Below are 12,165 nucleotides of genomic sequence, written 5' to 3' on the forward strand. Positions count from 1 at the left end.
GGTTTGTCCACACAAAACAGAGAAATGAGAAAAAAAAACACAGAGCCGAGTGGCATTGTAAACCATACATGTAGAACATTTTTAAGGCATTCCACAGATGTTTGCATACAGAAAATCGGTGATTAAGTTTTCTTACCTTGAGTCAAATTTTGTGGGTAAAAATAGAGTAAGAATAATTTTTCCAAATTACATTAAGAAAATGTTAGATTTGTTTAGAGTTTATTGCAGGAACATGGGGATTAAGATAAATGTACAGGGCTGATTTAAGTCACCAGACACATTACAGTTTCCACAATTAGTTTTCCCTGTATGCACATTATTATTAGGTTATGCTGTTGTTAGAAATATTACTAGAAAAATATTACTCTTGACTGCATATGTTAAGATGTACAACAAACAACAATAAGAAAAATGTACAAGTTGCAGATGTTGGAACAGGCCCATTCCAACATGAGTTGGAATGGGCCAGTGAGCACCAGTGTACAAAGCAAGGTGCATAGAGTCCTGATCTGAACCGGACAGAACACCTTTGGGATGTTCTATCCCTGATAGATAACGCAAGCCAGGCCTTCTCGTCCAGCATCACCTTGGATATGGGAAAGAGAGATATAACTGAAGCCATACCGGCTCAGACATCACCCAGATTAACAAGGTCTGCGTCTGGTGGTGAAGGAACCAGGACACACTGATGAGAAGTGGGTTACCGGAACAAAAAGGCATGCATGGGAAAGGAATAGGAATGGGGTGCTGTTTATATGCTACTAACCAAGTAATCCCAGCAGAAAGAGTTAGATGAAGAGGATATGGAGCCTATGGAATCTTCCATACCCAACATCAAGACCAAAAGGAAAACAACTAGTTCAGTGTTTCAAACTCGAAAGAAGCGACTGCTATCACAACTAGAGTTTGATGAAGTACAACACAAACTCTAGGGCAAGGGGGAGCCAGGATGTCAAAAACTATTAAAGCTGGACTTAAAGAAAGCAAAGATACACTAATCATGGCAGCACAGCCTCCATAGCAGTTGGGGTCTACCACACCAGGCAAGACCTCAGGAGCAGGCTGTGTAAAGATGCCCCTGAGGCAATCCAGCACATAACAGGAGGGTGCAAGATGTTAGCAGGCAGGGCACGCCATAAACAAGTGGCTGGCATAGTATACAGGAACATCTCTGATGAGTATGGCTTGGAAGTGTGAAGATCAAAATGGGAGACACCTCCTAGGGTGGTTGAGAATGACCAAACTAAGATCCTGTTGGACTTCCAAATACAAACGGACAAATTGGTGATGGCTAACCAATTGGACATAGTAGTAGGCAAGCAGAAGAAGACGACCCTAGTAATAGATGTAGCTATACTGAGTGATAGCAACATCAAGAATAAGGAACACGAGAAGTTTGAGAAATACCAAGGGCAGAGACGGGTAGTCCGGAAGATGTGGAGGGTCAAGGAATCAGTGCTCGCTGTGGTGATTGGAGCACTCAGGGCAGTGTCTCTCAAACTCGGGTGTGGGCCAGGAACAACATCCAAGATCTCTGTCCAGAAGACAGCGGCAAAGATACGGCACAGGAGCCGAGCTTGAAGGATGATGACCTTGAAGGACCAAGATTAATTCCAATCTAGCCTTTCTATTCTTGAGGCTTATGAGTGGCTTGCACCTTGCAGTGAACCCTCTGTATTTACTTCCGTGCACTCTTCTCTTTATTGTAGACTTGGAGATCGATACGCCTACCTATTGGAGATTTTTGTTCAATCGGTTGGCTGTTGTTAAAGGGTTTGACTTCACCATGGAAATGATTCTGCGATTATCCACCACTGTTGTTTTCCATGGACTTTCAGGGATTTTTTTTGCATTGCTGAGTTCACCAGTGCTTTCTTTCTTGTTCAGAATGACCCAGACTGTAGATTTTGCCACACTATTGTAGCAATTTCTTGGATGGCTTGTGTTGGAGTGAATTGTTAAATGTTGTCATTTCTATGCTTGCCATCTCTACTGTTTGACTCTCATGAAAGGTTCCTCCCCAGATTCTTGAGGTTCTGGGTGGGGGGCTGAGGTCTTTTATTGCGGAGGCATCCTTGTGCTTTTTGATGTGGGCTTCCTGTGTTTACGACCCTTTGGTCAGCAGGAGGTCACACACACACACACACACACAGTGCCTTGTCTTTGTAACCAAGGGGGGTTATGAAGGGAGGTACTATTGTTTTGTGTGAACTGTTTCTCAATAAAAGGCAGCAGGAGGCCGGATTTGGGGTCATTTCGTGGTAGACATCAACGAGGCCTCCCTTGGAAGTGAAACGATCGATCGCTGTTGCCTTGTATTTCTTTCACGGGAATAAGTTCTGGATACAGCGGGGTCTGAGATTAGACCCAACAGCTTATTTCATCTGCATGGAGAGTTCCTTTAACTGCATGTTGTCTGTTCACAGCAAAAAGTACCACACCTCAGATCAACTCCAGGCCTTTTATCTGCTTAATTGATAATGACATAATGAAGGAATTGCCCATCCTGCCCATGAAATAGCTTTTGAGTCAATTGCTTTTGGTTGGTCCCTTTGAAAAAAGAAAAAAAAAAGTGTGGTATATATATATATATATATATATATATACTGCAAATAGTTGGAGAGGAAACAGGGAGAAGACAGTTCACCACAGAGACACAAATGCCTTTGATCTGTAGCCCCATGGAACTGGCCAGCCTATCTTACACTCTTGCAGTGCATGGGTGCACATATAGATGTGTGTATGTGTGTGTGTGTGCTTGTGTTATGCATAATTATGTATCTCTCTCTGCAAAATGTCAGTGGACTTCAAAGGACATCAGACAAGTACACAGAACACACACATTGCATATCCCATTATTTTGTGAAATAGCCCAGAATATACTCTTCTGGTGTGTGATGTGAGTGTGTGTCCGTGCGTGTATCTAGGACAGAATTAGTGTCTCTATTCCAGTTATGTTTCCATCTTTTACCAAAGAGAAAAAAAGTCATTTTCAAGGATGGAAAGTTGGTGCAATGACATACACAGATTCATTACCCCAGGTTTTACATGCTGATGTCATAGTACAAGTTCGATAGGGTATGTCATTTATAATTTGACTAAAGTGGATCAGAATTAACAAACCACGAAATTCTTCCAACTTGCACAGCTTGTCAGGAAGTAGCACACAATCAACAACCAAGCAAAGAAAGAGAGTAGAATGCACATTTGGCAATAGATACAATATATTCGAAGCCGGTTGCTAGGCAGCAAGTCAAGTCCCATGAGAATCACTGAATTCTTTATGTCTCAAAACAGAAATAGACAAAACTGTGAGAAGCAGTCTATAAATCAACAAGAACAATTGCAAAAAAAGCTATAATTGGATGAGCTGATGTGTGTCAGAAGGGAGGGGCCATAAGCTCTATCCATCCATAGAAAACGTTGAACACCACTGAGAGTCATACAGAAAGATTGCCACCAATATTGTTAATCAAACAATGGGTTCTTGCTGTAATGCAAAGTGTCATTTGTCAGTTTATGAAAGAAAACCACCACTAACTTTCCATCACCTTGTGACAGTGTTAAGAGAGTCCATCTTAACCCTTTAAAGCCTGAACCATGAAAATTCTAATTTTTGGAAAAATGGAGTGTTAATTGAACCTTCTGAAACTAAATAAATAAATATTGATTTGCATCTATGAGTTTTATATTTCATATTTGTGACAACATTTTTTTAAAATATTTTTCCTTAAAAATCATCAGTATGATGCCCTGAAAAACAGACAGTAAACTATCTATTGTTATCTCTACCTGTGGTGTAAAACATAGGGAACCAAATCCAGCCCAACAGTCCAAGCTAGACTACTAGATGGCTTTGTAAGTGTAAAAATTGCAGGGATGTCTTAAATTTTTCAATAAAATACACTGGTGATGCCAGTGTTTCTGTACAGAAAGTATTCTTGAATCTTGACAAACTTTTGGGTTTATAAAAAATAAAAACTCATTATTAAAACTGTACTCTTTAAAAATACATATATTTCAGTATGTTCCTCATCTGTTTTATATAAGGATCTTTCACTAAATTAAATGTAAATTGTACTTCTTTACATTAAACCAAATCTTGGTTATCATGCGATATTATATTCCGGGCTGGGTGTTTGACACCTCTGACCTACATTGTTTCATCACTCTGGTTCTATGTTTGTTGATTACTTACAATTTTGTGATCATGAGCTAAATGACATTGCAATTTGAATAAACATAGGGAATAATGTAAGAGATAGTTACAGACAACATAATAACAGTATCAAGTCTACAATCCACTTACATTACTAAACATTTAGAATTTATTCATTTTTTCTAGCCCTTCGAAGTATCTGCCTGCACTTTTGAAGTCAGCAGGGGCTCAGTGTTTTTAGCCTTCTTTTCCGCATTTAAAACACTCAATAGGGATTACATATGATGACTGATTTGGCCAGTCTAATATCTTCCAGTTTGTATCACAGAAGCCTCAGCTGGCAGACTGTGTGTTTGGGCTCATTGTCTTGTTGTACGATGAAGGTCTGGCCAATGAGACTGAAGGATTTGCCAGACAAAATGTGTCAGTACACCTCTGAATTCATCCAACTGCTGTTGCCATCATCAATGAAGACACTGAGCCAGTTGCCAGAGACAGCCACACATGCCAAGGCCATGCCTTCTCCAAGTTTCACTGATGAGTTTGAATTGTTTGGATTCCTATCTTTCTCCACACTTTGGACTTTCTATTGAGTTTGGTCTCATCTGTCAAGAAAACTGGTTCAGAACCCTTCTGGTTTGTCTATATTTTTTGGGAAATTCCAATCAAGCCTTTGGATTTTTTGCTGATGGGAATTTTTCATATTAGAGAAGCATCTGCAGTTACGCCTAAATTATACTTCTGCAATTATATATATGTGGAGCTTCAAACACAGCCTATGCAAGTGTACAACAACATTGCCAGCAATTTTATAATTGCCACATAATTTCCTTGGGGATTATTAAAGTATTCTGATTCTAATGATTCTGATTTTAACCTTTCTTGATTAAATTAACTTAGTTAACCTAGTTGAAAACGTTGAACTCATGGCCCCTGCTTGTTCTATATTCCTAACAAATGCACAGACAACGTGAAGCAACAGCCCAATGAAAACAATTTCTATGCATAATGTGCTTTTGATTGCAAATGTGATCCAACAGCTGATAGACTATTTCTCACATACTGACTCATTACTTCAATCTTAACTCAATTCTGTAATTCACAAGCAACAGACCAAATCTCTGAGTTATTGCATATTAGTTAGGAAATGTTTTTTTCTAAACCAAGACCATTGGAAAATGCTTAACTTTAGAGCCAGAAATCCATTCCAAACATTCCAATACTCACAAGTCTCATTAGTAGTTAAAGTGCTTCTGACTGCTTTTCCACTTGCATTTGCATCTCGTTTATAAACCAGCAGGCCCATACATATTAAAATACTCAGAGGGGAAAAATACACCACAGAATTTGCCCATTTAGTCATTATCAACTCTGCACAATTACATTGAGATTTGTGAGTATTTATGAGAGGATATTGCTTTGTTTATGTTCACAAACTGAAAAAAACAACTGCCTCATGAGCTGCTATATGGTGTGAAATCAGTTGCATGCTAAATCTGAGTGAGCATCTAGCAAACAAGTTAACTTCCATATGCAACTAACATTGTTAGTTTTTTTTTCATGGCACCATGGGAAAAAATACTATAGCTTTGAATTTGTTCTGAGTCAGTGCATCTCTGTAAAAGTGTTTGAATGGGGAACAAAATGAAACAAATGCATGACAATGACTCATTACATATGAATGACCACACAGAATTATGTTTATTTCATGATTAATGATGCTATTATGCTATAACAACTGTTATAATTACTGTAAACTGGGGCTTTTTGTTCCGGACTAGAAAGGTTCACTGGGTACTGTACATAATTTCAGTATGTTTCAAGTTCAGTATGGATGCATCCAATTCAGTTATTTACACATCACACACACATACAATTCAGCAAAGATCATCATCATGATAATGTGTAAATTCCTGCTGTAGATAATGTGGCCTCATGCTAACCCCTAGCAGCTCAATGTCCTTACTGTGGAGCATCTCTTTGATAGTTAAGTGCCCAGTGTTACACTATCTATCATTCACAAACACAGCCAGACCCCCTCCTCCTGTTTACTGCTCATCTCTGTTCCGTCAGCACAGAGTAGATTAAAAAAAAAGATGTCCACGTTTATGTGTGTGTCCAGAGTTAGCCACATTAGAGGGCAATTAACCTAAATTGGAATTTGACCTTCAAAATATGTGTCAGCTACACCTCGTGCTCTTTATTTAGTGGAAAACTGTCACGTTACTGGGTCGTGTGACCCAGTGTTTGAGTTTTTATGTATCTTTTGTATTCATTTGTGTTCTAGTTTAGCTCATCTAGTAAATTTCTGCAGTTTAGTCCTGTGTTTCTTAGTTATTTCGGTCATCTCCCCCTGTACTGTCTCCCTGGTCCATGCATCTACCTGTCATGCTTCATGTCTGTGTGGTCCTTGTTGTCAAGTTCGTGTCATGTCTATGTTTCCATGTTTCCTGTTTTATTTTAAGAGTTTTATGTTCTTTGTTCATTGTATTTAGTTTCACTTCCCCTGTCCTGTCATTAGGTTCATGTGTGTAAGCTGTTCTTCCTCATGTGTTTCCACTTCCCCTGATCATCCCTGTCGGTATTTAGTCTGTTTCATTCAGTCTGTGTCGCGTCGTCTGTTACCATTCCTGTCACTCTAGCTACACGTCATGATTCATAGTTTTTCAGACTGTTTCTGGTCATGTTCATAGTAATCTGCTCCTGTCATGTTTTCATAGTCTTTCATGTACCAGTCCAGAATTCTGTTCTTAGCTTTTTCATGTTGTGTTAATAGCTCATAGTTACAGTTCAAGTCAGTCTTAGTTTGTCTTAGCCTAAAAGGTTTCCTAGTTTAGGCTCTTTGTTTAGGTCATTGCCTTAGTTTATGTTTGGCTATTTTTGCTTCATGTTTACCGGCCCTAATAAAGGCTTGCTTTGAGTTTAGTAAAAGTTTTGCCTCCTTCGTCTGTCCGCACCTGGGTCCTCCAAACACCCTCCACACGGTCTGCCCCCGCTGACCGTGACAGAAAACTGTATGATATCAACTTCTTTCCTAATTTTTAGTGAAATTTATCGTCTTGCCTCTAACGTAAATGAAGAATGTTGCGTCACTAATTTTAAGTTTTAATAGCTAACACTAACCGCTAATATGTCTGTTTTGCCAGTGGCCTACTTTCAGACTTCCACCGTCATGGTTTTCATAAACCTACAACAAATTCTGTGACAGATGACTCTTTAATCCATGCACTAATGTTGCACAATAATATAGGCCAACAATACCTACATTACATAAGATCATGATGGAAATACCCACCATCTGGTTACAATGACGTTAGTAACTAACAGTCAACTTGTTTCTTACTCCAGCTATTGAATCCAACACAGTATTCCATCTTTCACTATCTTCAGTTGAATTCAATTCAATTCAGATTTATTTATATAGTGCCCAATGGCAATAATAGTTGCCTCAAGACGCTTTATATTTTAAGTTAGAGACCCTACAATAAAAGAATAAGCAAAAGCAATCCAGATATCACAGTATCACATGTCTTAGTTATTTGCAAATGTGAAACCCACATTTACTGGAGAATGTGTAATTATTGTGATGATGCAACAAACTATATATTGATACACAAGGGCATGCACTTGCTGAAGATATTGTGGTTGCAGAAAAATATAGTAAATTGGCTAAAAACTGACATCAGCTACCTAACTTCAAACTGAAAAGTGCATCATCGCAAATGTAACTAAATGGGTTTACTTGTACTATAAATGTGAAATGCACATTTCCTAGAAAAACTCCCATTTAGTTTTAGGCAACTTATGGATCTCAGATAGCCAGGGAGCTCAGTTTCCATCACTGTTGAGATGATTCACAAAAAGAGGAGTATTACCTTCTATTAATCAAAGATACATGATGGATATGTTAAATAAATTGATGTTTCTTTTTAGAAGGTCCACCATTACTTTTTCCCAAAGCCCCCAAGTCTGTTGTATATTCCTGTGGCCACACACATGGCAGATGACCAGACAAGGAAGCAGAAACCTTCCTGAACCAGTGTTGGTATTGAACTGCAGTGCTGTGATTTCCACTTTTTGTCTTCCCAGTGTTTCTCTAGCAAAACTTTACTTTGACCATGCTGCTTCTGTTTTATTGGATTAGGCAGAGCTGGGCTGTCTGCCAGAGACTGATGTAATTACATTGTTAACAGTCATTGTGTCAGGTACTGTGAGTTATACACAGGTTGTAGCCTTTACCTCTCTCACTTTCAGAGATGACATTACACTCGCTCTACCTAGCTCTTACTCTTGTCCTCTCAGTCTCGCTCTGTCATGAAGGCAGACACTGAAGTCTTGCCAGGGTGACAGTGACTGTGTCTGTTTTAAGGGAATTGACTTGTAACTTTTTACTTTTTTTTTTTTTTTTTTTAATTTGTGCATCTCTTTGTCCCAGTGACATTAAATTTGCCTTCAACTTTTGCCACTGCTGTCAGCTTGCATTCCATCTTGCTATTACACAACACTTCTCTAACATTTCTTTTCATTTTTTCAGTGGTGTAATAATATTAGTCTGTTACTCTCCAATGGACGATGACCAATTTATGTTTATATTTACTCTGTTACTAACAATGAATATATTGCAGCTGTTACTGCAGTCATTATTCAACTACAGGGTGGGCCATTTATATGGATACACCATAATAACATGGGAATGGTTGGTGATATTAAAGTCCTGTTTGTGGCACATTAGTATATGTGAGGGGGCAAACTCCTCAAGATGGGTGGTGACCATGGTGGCCATTTAGAAGTCGGCAATCTTGGATACAACTTTTGTTTTTTCAATAGGAAGAGGGCCATGTGACACATCAAACTTATTGGTAATGTCACAAGACAAACAATGGTGTGCTTGGTTTCAACGTAACTTTATTCTTTCATGAGTTATTTACAAGTTTATCTTTGTTCACAGCCAATGACATGTCAAAGAGGTTAACACGTGAGGAGCGGATCGAAATTGTGTTGATATCTGGTGAACGCAGTAACCGGGTCATTGCAGCAGATTTCAATGCAAGACACCCTGCGAGACCACCCATCTCCCATGCTACAGTTAGCAAACTGCTTGCTAAGTTTCGTGAAACTGGTTCAGTGTTGGATTTGCCAAAATGTGGACGCAAGAAAACTGCCACTAATGAAGAAACATCAGTGGCTGTCCTAGCTTCATTCAGCAAGAGCCCACAGCGTAGCACTCGCCGCATGTCACTGGAGAGTGGCATGAGTTGAACATCCCTTCGGCAGATATTAGCTGCTCACAAATGGCACCATTACAAACTCCAGCTACTGCAGCATCTCAACGAGGATGACCCAGATCGGTGCATAGAATTTGCAGAATGGGCAAAACAAAAATTGGAACAGGACCCTCAGTTCACGCAGAAGATTTTGTTCAGTGATGAGGCAAACTTTTATGTGAATGGTGAAGTTAACAAACAGAACCACCACTATTGGTCTGACACTAACCCACATTGGTACCTCACATATACTAATGTGCCACAAACAGGACTTTAATATCACCAACCATTCCCATTTTATTACGGTGTATCCATATAAATGGCCCACCCTGTATGTTATATCTGAAATCTTGAAAGAGATATGTTGCTACAAAGGAATCCCTGAATATCAAACTTCAACTGTAGATTGTGGCTGTTTGACTCACTAACAGAATTCTCTTCCATCATTGCTGTTATAGTCTGAATTTACTTTGAATACAGTTGTTTGGAGTTCTCCACGGGCTAACAGAGGTCATCCAAGTGACTCTGCTATGCTGAATCCTGACTATCCTCAGCACGATTTACTTAACAGGCAGTGGGAGATTCTGTTTTAGCTCCACTGCCACAAGGATAGATCGTTATCATTTCATGCCACAATACATCACTACACCACTTTGCATTTAATCATTAGTTATTTTAAATCTCCGGATCTCTTCCACAGTGTGTCTTTTGTCCTGTCTTCTTTCACTCATCCCCAACCGGTCGCAGGTTTCTTCCTGTTAAAACTGATTTTTTTTCTTCTTGCGCTTGGCAACAGTGAGAAGTGCTTGGGTCATCTGTTTGTTGTGGTTTTCTCTGTATTATTGTCAGTTCTGTACCTTACAAAATAAAACACATTGAGGCAACTGCTGTTGTGATTTGACATGATATAAATAAAAAGGACCTGAATTGAACAATGCCAGGATTTATGTGTTAGATTTGAATTATGAAGCTCCTTATTATTTTATTTATATTTGGATTTATTGAACACTTCACTTGTTTGTTCTATTTTTGTGTAATGTATTTACATTTTGTATCTGTTATGCATTGTGTTGCATATAGCATATTTATTAAACTCAAAATATAAGTACATAGAGGGGTCTATAACTACAAATGTAGAAAAACATACAAAAAGACTATTGGTGTTAAACATAATATATATTATTATTATATATTGTATATTATATAATATATAATATATAGTGACACCCCTACATGACTTTAAATAGAAGTAAACATTTGTAACTTACACTTGTAATTATTTATCCATTTACTCTAGTCCTTTGTCAGTAGTTACAGATATGAGTTTTAAAAGCTTTGGAAAGCAGGATTTTGCTGGCTTATCCCATTACTTGTGACAGAATCTCTGAAGCTCTATGAGATCTTTCCATCTTCTGGTCACTCCATAGATCTGTTACAGACCTTAAGCCTAGGATTTTGCCACACAATCCAAGGATAGTCGGAGACTTGCCCTGAAGTCATTCCAGCTTTTCGTCGGAGGTCATTGTAGGATTAAAGGTAATCTGTTGTCTCAGTCAGTAAGTTCAAGAGAAGGTTTTCTTCGCGGGCCTTGCTCTATTTTCATCATTGCCCTCAGTTATAATATTTATATATTTTTGCTGCACAGAAGAATCTCAATGACATGATGCTGCTACCACCATGTTTCAAAGCATGTTTCAATGGATTAGTTAAATCATGAGCAATGCTGCAGTCTGCCAAACATCATACTGAAAATTCTGCCTGAATGGTTTTGTTTTAGACCCATCAACCTGGATAATTGTTTTGCTTTTGCTCTAAAAGTTCCCTAAAAACAAACTTGTAAGTCAGAGATTTCAGCAATTTAGAAAAAGAAAAAAAAATCAAAACATGCTTTTGCAAGTATTATGGGTTGATGTTTGTAAAATTAATGGGGGGTTTTCAATTCAAATTTAAAAAAAAATCTTTTTACAATAATGTGTGTAAATTTGTAAAATGTACAAACAACACTGCAAGCTTATCTTTGTGTGTAGTGTGAAAATGTTTCTGGAAAAAGAACAGCAAACCATGTCTCTGTTGTGTCACCCCTGCACCCTGATTTATGTGAACTACATTACTTCACACAAAATGAATTGCATTATTATACCCTGAAAGGCTCCTGTGGTAGGGCTTGCATTTAGGATTATCTAGCAGTAAGATTCCAAATTTAAAACTCGTGCTACTCTGCTCCTGCAGAGCAGCAAGCCATTGGCCATTTAAATTCTCAGTTTGTTGTTCTGTTATTAGCCTACTCTACATCACTATGTCAATGAAAACTGCCTCCTTGTCTTTAGCACAGAAAAAAAAAACAGATTATGGTGGTTCTTTACTTTTCTGCCGAGCTTCAGATTTTCAGTGTGACCCTCTTTAGTAGGATTGAGCACTTATTGTTCCACTGACCTTTCTGCTTCTTACCACGCTTTCATACTCATTCTAAACATAATACAACCAGAAGCCGATTTTCCTTAAGCTGAAACTAAGGCACAAGATAAGTACACTGCTTATGAGAGTAATATACATCAGTAATATGTCATTACTAATGTTTGCCCACAGAATGTTCAGTAGGCACAGATTTGCAGGGAAAAATATGCACGCATACACAGCAGGCTGCAAATATAATGTCACCTTCTCATGTACTCAGAGGTAAAAATGACTGGACCACAACCTTGAATTAAATTATTCGTCTGCGTGTGTGTTTGGGGGTGGGTA

At 38.5% G+C, this 12,165-nt stretch overlaps 1 protein-coding gene and 1 pseudogene across 2 annotated transcripts in view; one reads left to right on the forward strand and one right to left on the reverse strand.

Annotated features, from left to right (window-relative positions):
* The window catches only part of lrfn5a (leucine rich repeat and fibronectin type III domain containing 5a), a 115,901-nt gene that overhangs the window by 67,143 nt on the left and 36,593 nt on the right, over positions 1–12,165 (reverse strand). The window lies entirely within an intron of this gene.
* LOC148097131 (uncharacterized) lies at positions 804–1,581 on the forward strand (annotated as a pseudogene).

The sequence above is a fragment of the Neolamprologus brichardi genome, chromosome 19, assembly GCF_056152115.1.
Source record: "Neolamprologus brichardi isolate AB-2024 chromosome 19, ASM5615211v1, whole genome shotgun sequence".
In the NCBI taxonomy this organism is placed as follows: Eukaryota; Metazoa; Chordata; class Actinopteri; order Cichliformes; family Cichlidae; genus Neolamprologus; species Neolamprologus brichardi.